At 38.2% G+C, this 15,729-nt stretch overlaps 1 pseudogene across 1 annotated transcript in view; it reads left to right on the top strand.

Annotated features, from left to right (window-relative positions):
- Positions 1-14,668: 14,668 nt before the first annotated feature.
- Positions 14,669-15,729, top strand: part of LOC309628476 (zinc finger protein 706 pseudogene) — a 4,068-nt pseudogene continuing 3,007 nt past the window's right edge. The window contains exon 1 of the transcript in view: positions 14,669-14,684. The product of the transcript in view is annotated as a zinc finger protein 706 pseudogene (transcript). The remainder of the gene's footprint in view (positions 14,685-15,729) is intronic.

Here is a 15,729-nt window from a genome sequence, read left to right as displayed (position 1 = left end):
GTATCACCTCATACCAGTCAGAATGGCTATCATCAAAAAGTCTACAAATAATAAATGCTGGAGAGAGTGCAGAGAAAAGGGAAGCCTCCTACATTGTTGGTGGGAGTGTAAATTGGTGCAACCACTAAGGAAAACAGTATGGAGGTTTCTTGAAAAACTAAAAATAGAGTTGCCATACCATCCAGCAATCCCACTCCTGGGCATATACCTAGAAAAGATGAAAGTTCTAATTGGAAAAGTTACATGTACCCCCAATGTTCATGGCAGCACTATTTACAATAGCCAAGACATGGAAACAACCTAAGTGTCCATCAACAGATGAATGGATAAAGAAGATGTGGCATTTATATACAATGGAATATTACTCAGCTGTAAAAAAGAATGAAATAATGCCATTTGCAGCAACGTGGATGGACCTAGAGATTATCATACTAAGCAAAGTAAGTCAGAAAGAAAAAGACAGATACCATATGATATCACTTATATGTGGAATCTAAACTATGACACGAATGAACTCATCTGTAAAACAGAAACAGACTCACAGACATAGAGAACAGACTTGTGGTTGCAGGGGGGTGGGGGGGAGGGATGGATCGAGAGTATGGGATTAGCAGATGCAAGCTATTATATATACAATGGATAAACAACAAGGTCCTACTGTATAGCACAGGGAACTATATTCAATATCTTATAAAAAAAAAGACTATAATGGAAAAGAATAAAACAAAGAATGTAGATCTCTACATATATTTATGTATAACTGAATCACTTTGCTATATACCTGAAACTAACACAATATTGTAAATCAACTATACTTCAAGAAAAACAAAAGCAAAAACCACATGATCATCTCAATAGAAGGAGAAAAAGCATTGGCAAAAATCCAACACCTTTTCATGATAGAAACACTTAACAAACTAGTAATAGAAGGAAACTTCCTCAACCTGATAAGAGCACCTATGAAAAGCCTGTAGCCAACAGTATACTTAATGGTAAAAGACTGTATGAATTTCCCCTAAGATCAGAAATAAGACAAGGATGTCCACTCTTGCTACTTCTACTCAACATTATGCTAGAGGTTCTAGCAGGGAAATTAAGCAAGAGAAAGAAACAAATGGAATTCAGATTGGAAAGGAAGAGTAAAACCATATTCACAGATGACATGATCTTGTATACAGAGAATCAAAAGAAAACAAGTGTACAAGCAAAAACTTGCTCACAAATATTCATAGCAGCACTACTCACAGTAGCCGGAAGGTGGAAATAACCCACATGTCCATCAACAGATAAATGGAGAAACAAAAGATGGTATAACCATACAGTACAACATTATTCCGCCAAAAAAAAAAAGTGCATGCTACAACATAGAGGAATCTTGTAAACATTATCCTAAGTGAAAGAATCGAGACACAAAAGGCCAAATATTATATGATTCCATTTATTGAAATAACCAGAGTTGGCAAATCCTTAAAGACATAAAACAGATTAGTGGTTCCCTAGGGTGGGAGGTGGGGGGAGAGGGAAACAAGGAGTGACTGTTTAATGGGTACAGGATTTCCTTTCTGGATGATGAAAATATTCAGGAACTAGATAGTGGTGATGGCTGTATAAATTGTGAATACATTACATGTCACTAATGGTAAATTTTTTTGTTATGTATATTTTACCACAACAATAATAATAAAAACAAAGCACATATACCTACCATCCAGTTTAAGAAATAAAACTTTTCAAATATAAAAAAGGCAAACTGACTTCAACAACAAAAATGGATTAGTGTTTAAAAAAAAAACTGTCGATGAAAAATTAATCAGTCGATCTAAGAAAGAAATGGAAAATTTTATTTGAGCCAAATTGAGGATTATAACCCAGGAAGAGCCTCTCAGAGAGCTCCGAGAACTGTTCTACCCATTAGAGATCAAAACGCAGTTGTGTAAGTTTTTTTTTTGAGACAGAGGGCATACATTAAATGATGTATTACTGACAGTTTACATAACCCAGATCTGCAAGTACAAAGTGGTGGGTCATTGTGACCCCTTACAAGAGCAAGAAGGAATGTTATCTTTTAAGGAGTCATCTTGTTGATGCCAGGGGAATGTTGCCCTTTATGCTTGAGCAGGTATTTCTGCTGATGGGGGAGGTTTGGCCACTGCATGATGCAGATACACAATATACAGTAGAGGGGAGGGAGGAGGCCAAAGGGCAGAGAAAATTTTTTATGCTTAAATTTTTCTTTTCTTGCATAAAATAAAATAAGAATTTTATTTCACAAAACAAAAGCAAGTTAGAGCCTCTTACTTCAAACATTATAGTATGCCAGATACCAAAATAATACGGTTCAGAGTTCCTTTGGTAGGTTGTGGGGAGCCATCATTTATTGAGCAATAAAGTGAGACAATCAGAACTCTGCTTTAGGAAATCCATCTGACATCACAAATTTGATAGGAGGGAGATGGACGGAAGGCACAAGACCTCTTGCAGTGGTCTCAGCTACTTGAGGCACTAAATTGGGCATAGTAGGAATGGAAAGAAACATATGAAAGCCTGTATTTGCCCTTTTGTCTTTTTTTTTTTAATGTTTATGGAGTATAGTTGATTTACAAATGTTGTGTTAGTTTCAGGTGTACAGCAAAATGAATACATATATGTATTTATATACGTATATCCACTCTTTCTTTTTTTTTTTTAGATGCTTTTCCCATATAGGCCATTACAGAGTATTGAGTAGAGTTCCCTGTGTTATACAGCAGGTTCTTATTAGTCATCTATTTTATATATAGTAGTATGTATACGTCAATCCTAATCTCGCAATTTATTCCCCCCCCCTTATCCCCTGGTAACCATAAGTTTGTTTTCTATATCTGTGATTCTACTTCTGTTTTGTAAATAAGTTCATTTGTACCCCTTTTTTTAGATTCCACGTATCCACCGCACCTACAGTAAGATTTCTGTTATAGCAGGAGACAGCAGACCAGAATATATATATAGCAGTACCCCTCTAGATACAAGCATATCTAGAGCTTCCCCAAAGAAAACATCAGACCAGGAAATATCAGGCAGCCTAAGATTTTTTTTTTGTTAGGCAAGGAGTTTACAATGTTTGTTTTCTTAGTCTATATCCAACTGGCCTAAAATAAGCAGCAGCTACCATGTACTGATCATTAGCTAACTGAATCATACATATTTTCTAATTAGCTCACTTAATCCTTTTTTACCAACTTGTGCAGTGAGAACTACTTAGGTCCATCTTATGGATGAGTAAACTGGGATTCAAAGAAAACAAGAAACTTGTCCTTTAAGGTATGGTGAGTTGGACTTCACACCTGACTCCAAAGCCTGTACTCTCAGGAAGGAAAAAAAAAAAAAGTTAAAATTGAGAGGCATGGTGTTTTTGCTGTTCTAATCATGTGTCTATTCCACCTGAGCTTATCATAGTCTTCTTTGAAAAGGGTTAGGGTAAACTTACCCACTTTCCGGGAAGTTTGAACATATTTATTTTAATCAGTCCTCTGGGGACTCACAAAAAGACTTATGTACATCTCTTCCAAGAATGTTAAGCTGTTGCATTGTCGTCTCAGAAGGATAAAGCCACAGGGCAAGGTCACGTTCCTGAGGTTGGGGGTGAGGGCCTCCACTAAGGAGCTGGCCTTTACTGTGCAAAGCATCAGAGGAGAGGTGGGAACTGAAACAGGAAACCAGAGACTAGATGGCCAGGAGGGGGAACTGCAGGTATTTGGCTGGGAGTTACTCAGTTGTTTACTTGAGAATTCATTTCAAGTCCCTCCTGGAAGGAAAGGAAAAGGTGACCTTTGCCTCTTGGAGGCAGCCAGGCCTAGGCACCAAAGCTGAAGATGAATGAGTCTTATCTTAACAAAAGATCTTCCAGGCTCATGTTACTCATGTTGTTCATTTCCCTCTTATCATCCCTCAGCCTCTGGTAAAATCTTATTTAAATTAACTAGGCCACAGAGAATTAAGAGAAGAGCTCTGTCTACTTTAGACCAGAGGGTAAAAGGGGGAACAAGAATTGGGAGTTCAGCAGCCTACCCATGTCTCACCATTGTGCACCAGTGGTGTCCTTCCCCCCACTGCCTGTTGTGGAGGAACAGAGAGGTGATTTGTTTTAAGGAATCAGGGGTTCCTTATCCCTTTACCTTAGAACAATGGTTTTCAAACTGCAGGTCAGACCCATTAGTAGGTTATGGAATCAATTTAGTGAGTGTCAATCAGCACTTGTTTTTAAATGAAATGGAATAGGATTGGCATGTACTTAGAAAGTTTAACTATGGTTCTGTGAGTTTTTGTTTCAGTTTTAGAAAATATAAAGTGGTGTGTGGGTATTGGTCACCATGTAAAATGTATTTCTTACTGTGCATCATAATCAGAAAAGTTTGAATACCACTGCTATAAGTATCAATAGTTATCTAATGAAATCAGAGTTATCAAGGGGGAAAAAAATGGGTCCTTATATTTCATTGTATTTTTCTTGCACTTTAGAATTTCAGAGATTTTTCCCTTTAACACATGTAAAAAATAATCTCACTTTAACAAATTCTTTTGGGTGCTTTCATTCAGGAATTTTGCACTATTTAATAGTTCACAGCTCTGTCGACTCCTTTGTTTGGCCTGCCAGGAATGAAAGACACAAAACTGCTAGTGAGTTTAGGTGCCTGGAAATAGTGATCTTTGGTGGGACTTGAACTTCTTTAACCTCTTCACTTCCTTTAAGAGTGAAAGGTATACGCCCTCCCCTGTTGCATCTGTGGCGTAGTTCACCCAGGACTGCTGCTGGACAGGTACACTGTGACTCTTCACCTGAAATTGCTACTCATCACTGCCTAATTGCTTGGTCCTTGTAGTCTTTATTGTGATGCTAGATAAGTGTCATTGTATAATTTAACTACCTGTCTTTCTGGAATTAAGACAGGTTACAATGTCCCCTCTTGTACCCCCTGCTCCCTTGAGTTCAATAATAAATATTTATACCATTAATTCTAAACCTTAATCATACTGACTTACATGTGATTAAACTGTTTCACACGTGTATGCCATAGTTAATGTGAATTCATTTCTCTCCCAGACATTTTTCATCACTTTATAAGTTTGGTTTACAAGCCAAGTACTCAGATATCTGTTTCCTTCTAGGTCATCGCAGAAGGACAGTAGTACCTCAGTTATGGGTCATGGCTTGGGAGAATAAAAAAGTTCTTTACCAAAGCAGATGAGCAAAAAGATTAGGTAGTATCTCTTTAGTGATAGCAGTCAATAATTATAACTTATAATAATTTACAATTTAAGGGGAAACTGAGGAAATCCCAACAAAAGCAAAATCTTAGTATAAATAGTTAACTCTGACATTTAATCCATCCTACATGACCAGTCTAAACCAATCATGGTTATTCTATTCCTTTGTCAGTAATTGGTTCCAAATTAGGTGTGTGACCACTTGTGCCAGGGTTCTTAGATATACTTCCTCACTCCTAAGAGTGGTCTTCTTTCTCTGGATATTGGCATGTCTGGGTTGTGATGCCAAGAACTTTTGCTATCATCTTTCTCTTGCCCGAAGATGAAGCTGTTACTTGAAGGATGAAGCTCTGTCAGAAGGATGACAGAGTAAAGGTTGGAAGAGCCTTGGATCCTTCATGACATTGTTATGCAACGGCATCTATCAACCTTGCCCTACCTCTGAACTTCCTAGTTATATGACATAATAAATTTCCTTATTGTTTGAGTATTATTCACAGTGTGAATGGGTTTTATTAATTATTTACAGACAAATCATTCTAACTGTACTAATGAATGTTAGTGCCAGTTGGTAACACTGATTTTCCCCAAATGCTAGTAAAATGCTTTCATCACCACATCCCAAATTTTCTAGCAAAGTTAGAGAACCCTTTGGAGAATATACATGGCTCCAAATTTTTTAGAAACTCTAAAATTTTTAGAAACTCTCCCAGGTACCCAGCCCTCAATGTCTTGTCAGGATTAGTTTATGTCAAAAGCTGCTATTCTCTTCCTTTCAGCCAAGTACTCCACTGACCTCCATTGCAGACTCAGACCAGGTTTGAGAACTTAATTCTTTCCTTAACAGGAAGCATATAAAAGTTCCCAGCTATCAAGATGCTGCATATTGTTTGTGCCTGTATCTGTTACTTAAACTCTGAGTAAGTTCTGAACTCTTTTGACTAGACTGCTTGATTAGGTTTCTGACTCCATATTTCCTTTCTTCTTTCCTGTTGTACTGACACACATTGAAGAGACTACTTCCAACTTTACCTTCACCAGCTCCCCTGTTGTTAAAACCTCACTTGCCTACCTGAATTCCTTATTCATTCCTTCTGTGTCTTGCAGTGTCTCTGTGTTTCTTTAAACCATGGTAACATGTATTTACAAGAAGGGAATGAATAACCCAAAGTACATCAGAGAAGTCTAAGCAGTAGTGACTACAGTAGTGGTTCATAGTTTCTCATGCCCATTTTCTTTAAGTTAAGAATTTATAAGCTGTTACGGTTGAATGCTCTGCATGAACTGTTGCAAAAGTTTCACATGTATATTGAATTTAGTTTCTTTAACTACCAAAGATTCCAGAGAGAGAGGAGAAATTAACCAGAGAGGTTTATTTCAAGAGCAACTTTTGTTAATTAAAATATCGTTAGAAATAGTTCAGTACATAAAGTTAATAACTTCTTTAATATAGCCATTTGTCATTTATAGACACCAACCCATTAACCTGAGTAATCAACTCTGGTTTTGCTTCAGTTCCACTTAGTAGGTTTAGGGGTAAGCACAGATTTTTCTCTGGCTTGTGTTTGTAAAATAACTTCTTGCAATCTGCTTTATGTGCATTTACACATATGAAAAGAAATCAAAATATATTACAGAGCCTTTATTCTTATATATTAACTATGTGAAGTTTAATTTCCTACCCATCAAAATATTTTTCCTTTTAATTATCAATTAGGTTCTCTTTTTCTTCTTATAATACACCCCCGAATTACTTTTCTACCTGCTATATAATTCTATGAAACTTTTATTATGTGTAGGGAAACATTATTCTGGATCCAGATCTCCAAAGGCTTTTCTAAAAAGCAATTTATCATTGCTTTTTATTTAAAAAATTTTATACTTCAAAAGACTAACAAGAAAATAAAAAAACAACCCAAAGAATGGGAGAAAATATTTGTAAATCATATTTGATAAGGGATTTGTATCCAGAATATATAAAGAGCTCTTACACTCAATAACCAAAAGACAAATAACCCAGTTAAGAATGGGCAGGGCTTCCCTGGTGGCGCAGTGGTTGAGAATCTGCCTGCCAATGCAGGGGACACGGGTTCGAGCCCTGGTCTGTGAAGATCCCACATGCCGTGGAGCAACTGGGCCCGTGAGCCACAATTACTGAGCCTGCGTGTCTGGAGCCTGTGCTCCGCAACAAGAGAGGCTGCGATAGTGAGAGGCCCGCGCACCGTGATGAAGCGTGGCCCCCCGCTTGCCACAGCTAGAGAAAGCCCTCGCACAGAAACGAAGACCCAACACAGCCATAAATAAATAAATAGAAAAAAAACAAAAACAAAAAACCACGCACTCTCTGTTACCTGTGACTATGGATTGATAATACCAAAAAAAAAAAAAAAAAGAATGGGCAAGGGATTCACATAGACATTTCTCTAAAGAAGATATACAAATGACCAATAAGCACATGAAAAGACACTCAACATCATTACTCATTAGGGAAATACAAATCAAAACCACAATGAGATACCACTTCACACCCACTAGGATGGATAGTTATAATAAAAAAGACAGACAATAATAAGTGTTGGTGAAGATTTGGAGAAATCACAGTCTTAATATATTGCTGGTACGATTGTAAAATGGTGCAGCCATTTGAGAAATCAGATTGTAAGTTCCTTGAGTGGTTAAGCATAGAGTTATTATATGAGCTAGCAATTCCATGCCTATGTATGTACCCAAGAGAATTGAAATCATGTGTCCACACAAAACTTGTACACAAGTGTTCATAGCAGCATTATTCATAATAGCCAAAAAGTGGAAACAATCCAAATGCCTGTCAGCTAATGAATGGATAAACAAAATGTGGTATTTCCGCACAATGGAATATTACTGGGTCGTATTATGGACTGAATGTTTGTGTCCCCAGCCCTCAAATTCATATGTTGAAGCTCTTACCCCCAACGTGATTTTATTAGAAAGTGAGGCCTTTGGGAGGTAATTAGGTTTAGATGAGGCCATGAGAGTGAAGCCCCCATGATGGGATTAGTGCCCTTCCAAGGAAACAGAGACACTAGAGCATCCTCTTTTCACTAAATGTGGCTGACTGCTAGCCAGGAAGAGGGCCCCCACCAAGAACCAAATCTTCTAGCACCTTAATCTTGGACTTCACATTCTCCAGAACTATGAGAAATAAGTGTCTATTGTTTAAGCCATCCAGTGTATTTTGCTATAGCACCCCAATGTGACTAAGACAGGTTGTGAAATGAATGAAGTATTGATACATGCTACGCATGGCATGTATCAAAATATACAAAATTTTGTTTTCTTTTGTTTTCTTTAAAAAAATTACCGATTTTAGGGCAGTGAAAACACTTTATATGATCTATATGATATTATAATGATATTATAATGATATTATACTTTTGTCCAAATCCGTAGACTGTTCAAAACCAAGATTGGACCCTAAGGTAAACTATGGACTTTAGGTGATTATGATGTGTCAATGTAGGTTCATCCGTGGTAAAAAATGTACCATCTAGTGAGTGATACTGATAATAGGAGAGGCTATGCACGTGTGGGGTAAGGGGTATATGGGAAATCTCTGTATCTTTCTCTCAATTTTATTGTAAACCTAAAACTGCTCTAAAAAGAACTGTCTTTAAAAAAAAAGATGAGGAACTTCCCTGGTGGCACAGTGGTTAAGACTCCGCACTCCCAAGCAGGGGGCCTGGGTTCTATCCCTGCTCAGGGAACTAGATCCCACGTGCATGCCACAACTAAGGAGCCCGCCTGCTTCAACTAAGACCCAGCGCAACCAAATAAATAAATGAATATTAAAAAAAAAAAAAAAGATGAATGAGGGACTTCCCTGGCGGTCCAGTGCTTAAGATACCAGGCTTCCATTGCAGGGGGCACGGGTTCAGTCCCTGGTGGGGAACTAAGATCCCACATAAAGTGCGGCGAGGCCAATAAATAAATAAATAATGAATGAATGAATAAATGAAAATTCCCAATTATAGCAACAGACTAACACCCAGATGCACACTAGTTTACCTATGCTTCCCTTCTCTACAATTTCTTACAATTTTAAATTGAAATTATCAGAGAAGAGACTGGGAACAGTAGGAAATTCATAGAATCAGAAACTTTGAAATCTGAAAGAAACCTTGGTCCAACCACTTCCTTTCACAAACCAGTTACCAAGATATAGGAATTGATGACCGGTGTAAGGTCACATCATAGAGGCAGTACCGTGTCCAGAGTCCGGGTCTTCTGACTTAATAAAATGGTTCTTCCTGTTGAAAGGAAAGAAACAAATTTGAAAGCCCTTTTTCTCCACTTATCAAAAACCTATATGATTTTACTTTGATGCGGTCTCTGAATCAGATCAGTGATTCCTAACTTGAGATGCACTTCCTTAATTTACAGTACACCACAATCTGGAGTGTATCCAGGGAAGGGCAATAAGGATTGTGAAGGAGCTAGAAACCATGTCGTACAAGGAATCTTGGAGTGAACTCAGGGCATTAAGGGTGGAAAAAAAGTAAATTTAAGGAGGAATTTGGCAGCTACCCTCAGGTATCATAAGATTCTATGGAAGAGCTACTGGAAGGAACTTAAGAGCTAGAAGAGATCCAACCCCTTCCTTTTCATTTTACAGATCAGATGGTGTAATGAGGCTCAGAGTGGTTACGATTCTGACCTAACCTCACATGGCTAGTTATTGGCTGACCTGAGAATATAACTCTGGATGTCTGAATCAAAGGCAGTTGTGCTTTTTGTAGTTCCAGGGATTTACGAATAGAGGATATAGGAAGGCCAATTTTAACTACTTGTGAAAAAGAACTTTCTGGCAATTAGAGCTCTTCAAAAATGCAATGGACCGCTATGTGGTGTGGTGGGCTCTTTGATGCTGGAAACAGTTAAAATAAATGGCCAGGGTACCTGCTTAATTAGACATTAAGTTGAGTTGGATTGCTTCCAATCAACTCTAACATGTGGTTCCATATTAATTTTAAGGTTAAAAAGAATGTAAAACAAGGACTTCCCTGGTGGCGCAGTGGTTGAGAATTTGCCTGCCAATGCAGGGGACACGGGTTCGAGCCCTGGTCTGGGAAGATCCCACATGCCGCGGAGCAGCTAAGCCCGTGAGCCACAACTACTGAGCCTGCGCGTCTGGAGCCTGTGCTCCGCAGCAAGAGAGGCTGCGATAGTGAGAGGCCCGCGCACCGCGATGAAGAGTGGCCCCCACTCGCCACAACTAGAGAAAGCCCTCGCACGGAAACGAAGACCCAACACAGCCAAAAATAAATTAATTAAATAAATAAATTTAGAAGCACGGGTAACAACCTGGACTTTAAAAAAAAAAAAAAAAAGAATGTAAAACAAGGCAATATTTAGCATGACAGTAAAAGCAGAATTCTAGAATCTTAAAAGCAAAACAAAACTCACTTTGTAGAAATAAACAATACATTTCCATTAAAGAATACCAGAATAAAATGCAGGCACAGTAATCATTGTCAAAATAAGAGTGATGCTCTGAAAACAAAGAATTTTACTTTTCAAGAAATAAAAACCGAAGAAAAGAGTGTACATTTTTAGATTTGGATTATCTGTCAAAATAGAAATGGACAACACTGTGAAATAGACCCTATGAAGTGGAGTGGAGGACATATTCTCATCCCATTTACATCATAATGAACAGGCTTTGGAGTTACCAGTGTAGGACAGTGGGTAGTCATGGTGGAAATTCTATGTATAATTTTCTCTAGAGGTAATTAAAAATCAGGAGATGGATAGGCTAAGAGATAATTCCTACAATTAAAGTGCTATACAGACAGTACCAGCACTTCAACACCCACAATGAGAGAACAAAAACTTAAGCAGCTCAACTGGAGCAAAGATTGCACGTTGCACTTAACAATTATATAAGAAGTGCTTTTTTTTAAAGAACAATTGTGAATTTTTTTTAATTTACCAGATCCTCAGGAATAAAAAAGTCACATGCTAATTCAAGTTGCTTTTTAATAAATAATGAAACATTTTTTAGAAATAAATTCATAACATTTATAAACTCAGAGGCTCATATGCATGATAGAATGTGGCCTTCCCCATCTCAGTAATGGCAACTGAATTCCTCCAGTAGCTCACTTTAGAATTATCTTCAACTCCTCTCTTTTTTCATATTCCACATCTAAAACCTATCAGCTCTATCTTCAAAATATATTCAGAATCTGACCACTTCTTACCATTTCCACTGCTGCTACCCTGGTCAAAGCCATCATCATCTCTTGCCTGGATTCTTCTAACTGGCCTTCATACTTTGGCTTTTGCCCTGCCTTCAGCCTATTCTGAATCCTGCAGCCAGAGGGACTCTTTTTTTTTTTTTTTAAGTTTTGGCTGCAATTTTGGCTTTCAGGATCTCAGTTCCCTGACCAGGGAAGGAACCTGAGCCCCGGCAGTGAAAGCACAGAATCCTAACCTCTAGACCACTAGGGAACTCCCCAGAGGGACTCTTTAAAAATAAATGCCAACTTCTCAGCACAAAGAAAAAAAAATTTTTTTTCTATTTCTTTAATTTTGTATCTATTTCAGATGATGGATGTTGACTAAACTTATTGTGATAATCATTTCATTATGTATGTAAGTCAAATCATTATGCCGTACACCTTAAACTTATACAAGTGCTATATGTCAATTATATCTCAATAAAACTGGAAGAAAAAAATGTTTAAATAAATAAGTAAAAACAAAAAAATTGAAGTAATGATTTTTTTGCGTTAGCAATCTAGTTAATTATAATAAAACAAGGCATTCATGTGTTCAACATAAACAAAAAAATGCCAACAACATCCACCCTCCAATGGCTTTCCATCATACTCCTCACAATGGCCTGCAAGGCCATCCATGATCTGGCCCCTTATTTTCTGATCTCCTCTACAGCAACCTGCACTCGTTCCACTCCAGTCACACTGGCCTTCTTGTTTATCCACAAACATACACCCATCTCAGGGCTTTGTACTTGCTGTTCTCTCTGCCTAAATTGCTCTTCTCCCAGATAACCTCAGGTCCCACGTCCTCATCACCTAACTCTAATCCAACACCACTTTCTCAGTGACGTCTTCCTTAACCATGCCGTTTTAAATCACAGTTGCCATGACATACACATTCCTTGCCCACTATATTTTCCTCCTTGTTTCCTCTTACCTTATTACATGCCGTATAATGTACCTGTACTTTTTATCATCAGTCCCTCCATTAGAATATAAGGTCTAATGGTCAGAGATTTTTGTCTGTTTTATCTACTGTACCCAGTACAGTGTTGTACTGGTACTGACGGACCTAGTACAGTGCTTGGCACATAGTAGGTACTAAATAAAATTTTGTTTAATTAATTAGTTAATTAGCAAGACCTCACTTTTTATAGTAAGGACTTTTACGTGGAAAGTACTTAGGCTATTGATAACTAGAACAAATGACTTATTTTTAGTTTTAGATTGACAATTGCTTGCAATTGTAGTACATTTTAGAAATTTTCAGATAGAGGGTAAATTGCAGTTTTGGGGGGTTTTTTTTGGCCACGCAGCATAGCGTGTGGGATCTTAGTTCCCTGACCAGGGATCGAACCCGCACCCCTGCTGTGGAAGCACTGAGTCTTAACCACTGGACTGCCAGGGAAATCCCCTAAATTGCAGTTTTAATGAGTGATGAATTAGACAACCCCTGGGCATAGGTAAAAGTAGACATTTGCCTGAGGCAATGTATCCAGAGGGAAAATCAGAATTTTCTTAAATATAGCTTATATTTAGCTAGACTAGAAAAATATTGAATGTGTTTTATGAACCTGTGTAAAATTCCTTTACCCGACCTCAGCAATAATTCAGGGATTGAAAATAAAATAAACCAAAATCCAAAACAGGAGCATCAAAATGTCACTATATTTCATCAGCTAGTCTCAAAACCAAAGGTAAGCAGATTCACTTAAGATTGCCAAAATTGATTTAATAAGTAAATCCAAATACTATATATTCTTCAGTGTTTTAAGAAGGGTAAATAGTACTTGAGATTGGTAAATTAGTGGCAACATTAGATCTTCTGATTTTTAATATACTTTAAATTACCTAATTAAATATTATTACTAAAATATGTAGTCTATATTTATTAGAGCTGCTTATAGAGTTATCATAAACATTGAGAAAATACTCCTACTTTTTTATGTTTATAAATAACCAAGTCTATTGCCAGTCAGGGACGAAGAAAATTTACTCAGTGCAAAAGCACGCTCCATTATGCTATTTGAAAGGAAATTGCTCTCTGTTTTCTACATAGCAGCAATATTATTTCATGTGATTTCCTTTTGAATGGAATATTCCATGAGTACAGGAGAGATGAGGGGTTTTTTTTTCTAAATTTTTTTTTGAAATAAATAATTGTACCAGGAGAGATGAAGTTTTGTGAACACTTTGAATTTGATTAAGATATGAAATCAGGGGAATTCCCTGGCGGTCCAGTGGTTAGGGCTCCACGCTTCCACTGCAGGGGGCACGGGTTTGATCCCTGGCTGGGGAACTAAGATCCCACATGCCGTGCAGTGTGGCCAAAAAAAAAAAAATTTAAAATAAAAAAGATCTGAAATCAAAGTTGGTAATAAAATAGAAGCACCTTTTAGTAAAATGCAGTTAAAACTTATAATTTTTATCAAAATGCCTATTTCATTTGTATGGAATAGTGTATAAATCTCACATATGCATAGCTTTGAATAATCATGATAAATCTGTGTACCCACTACCTGGGTGAAGAAAGAGCATTACTAGTACCAGTGCTCTGTGTGCCCTCCCCATCACATCTCCCTGTTTCTTCCCAGAGACAACTATCATTTTGATTTTGTGTCCACCGTTCATTTGCTTTCCCCAAAGCCCCACCATTTGTGTATCTATCCCTACAGAATATATTGTTTAGTTTTGAAAACCAGAGTAGTGATAACAAACCTAGTTGTATAAGGAAAAGGCAATATTGTCATCACTTGTTGAAGGCTACCAGGAAAAAATACGCTGAACAGAGTCTCTGGGTCATAGTCTGGCTTCAGCTCCTCTGAGGGTTTATAAGAGACTTCCTCTATCTGTAGTAACTCCTGGGAAACAGAGAGCTTAATATACTCCCCCCATCTGACACAGATGGGTTGTGGACCAGATACCAGTCACACAGCTAAAGTTTGGTCAGACAGGGAGGGCTACTCTGTAGTTTCTACTTTTAACTCCTATGGCCTACCTCTAGGTCTTAGGAGTAAGTCAAGCCAGAATCCTTTTGGGGTAGAATGAAGGTCCTCAGATGAAGAGGAGAGTAGACCTTCATCAATACAGGAAAGAGACATTCAAACACAGATAAGAACCTGGGTCAAGCTCACACAGGTATCCTCAGGCTAAAAGAGGGTATAATGGCAGAGGATGTTGGTGAGGACAGTGCTGACTGTGTCTGATTCTTGAGTCATACTGCCCTACCTGGACTGGTTACCCCCATGTGTGGGGCACCGCTGTCATCTGAGATTCCCTCTCCCCTATGTTGGGTCTCTTACTCCATGTATTACGTCTTCCCCTTTCTTGGTTTATTCTCCTATATTGGTGAGGCATATCTTCCAGTAGCATCTTAAGAAATGATAAATGGGAAATTGAGATTTTTTTAAAAAATATTTATTTATTTATTTATGTTGACTGCATCATGTCTTTGTTGCTTGGGATCTTCATTGCAGTGCGCGGGCTTCTCTCTAGTTTGTTGCACGAGGGCTCTGTAGTTGTGGCTCATGTGCTCAGTAGTGGCGGTGTGTGGGCTTATTTGCCCCGCAGCATGTGGGATCTTAGTTCCCTGACCAGGGATCGTACCTGCGTCTCCTGCATTGGAAGGCGGATTCTTAACCACTGGACCACCAGGGAAGTCCTATTGAGATCTTTTTTTCCTATTTATTTATTTATTTATTGGTTGCAACGGGTCTTAGTTGCAGCTTGCTGGCTCCTTAGGTTGTGGCAGGTGGGCTCCTTAGTTGTGGCAGGTGGGCTCCTTGGTTGTGGCAGGTGGGCTCCTTAGTTGCAGCTTGCCGGATCCTTAGTTGTGGCATGTGAACTCTGGGTTGCAGCATGCACGTAGTTCCCTGACCAGGGATCGAACCTGGGCCCCCTGCATTGGGAGCGCAGAGTCTTATCCACTGCACCACCAGGAAGTCCCCTCATTGAGATCTTGAATGTCTGAAAATATCTATGTTCAATTCTCATTCTTGATTGATAATTTCTGAGGATAGGATTTTAGGTTGGAGATCATTTTGTACAGAATTTTGAATGTATTTCTCTTGTTTCTTGAAAGCGTATCTTCTTGCTTCCAGTGCTGCTGTGGAGGAGTCCAAAGTTGTTGCTTTTCTTTATCCTTGTGTGTAATCAACCTGTTTACGTTTTTTCCTGAGAGCTATAGGAATCATTTCCTGGTCCAGGTGTTCTGAAATTTCACAAG

The sequence above is a fragment of the Balaenoptera borealis genome (assembly GCF_965194805.1).
Source record: "Balaenoptera borealis genome assembly, chromosome: 4".
Taxonomy (NCBI): domain Eukaryota; kingdom Metazoa; phylum Chordata; class Mammalia; order Artiodactyla; family Balaenopteridae; genus Balaenoptera; species Balaenoptera borealis.
The sequence above is the reverse complement of the archived record's forward strand: the minus strand, read 5'-3'. Positions and strand labels throughout refer to the sequence as shown.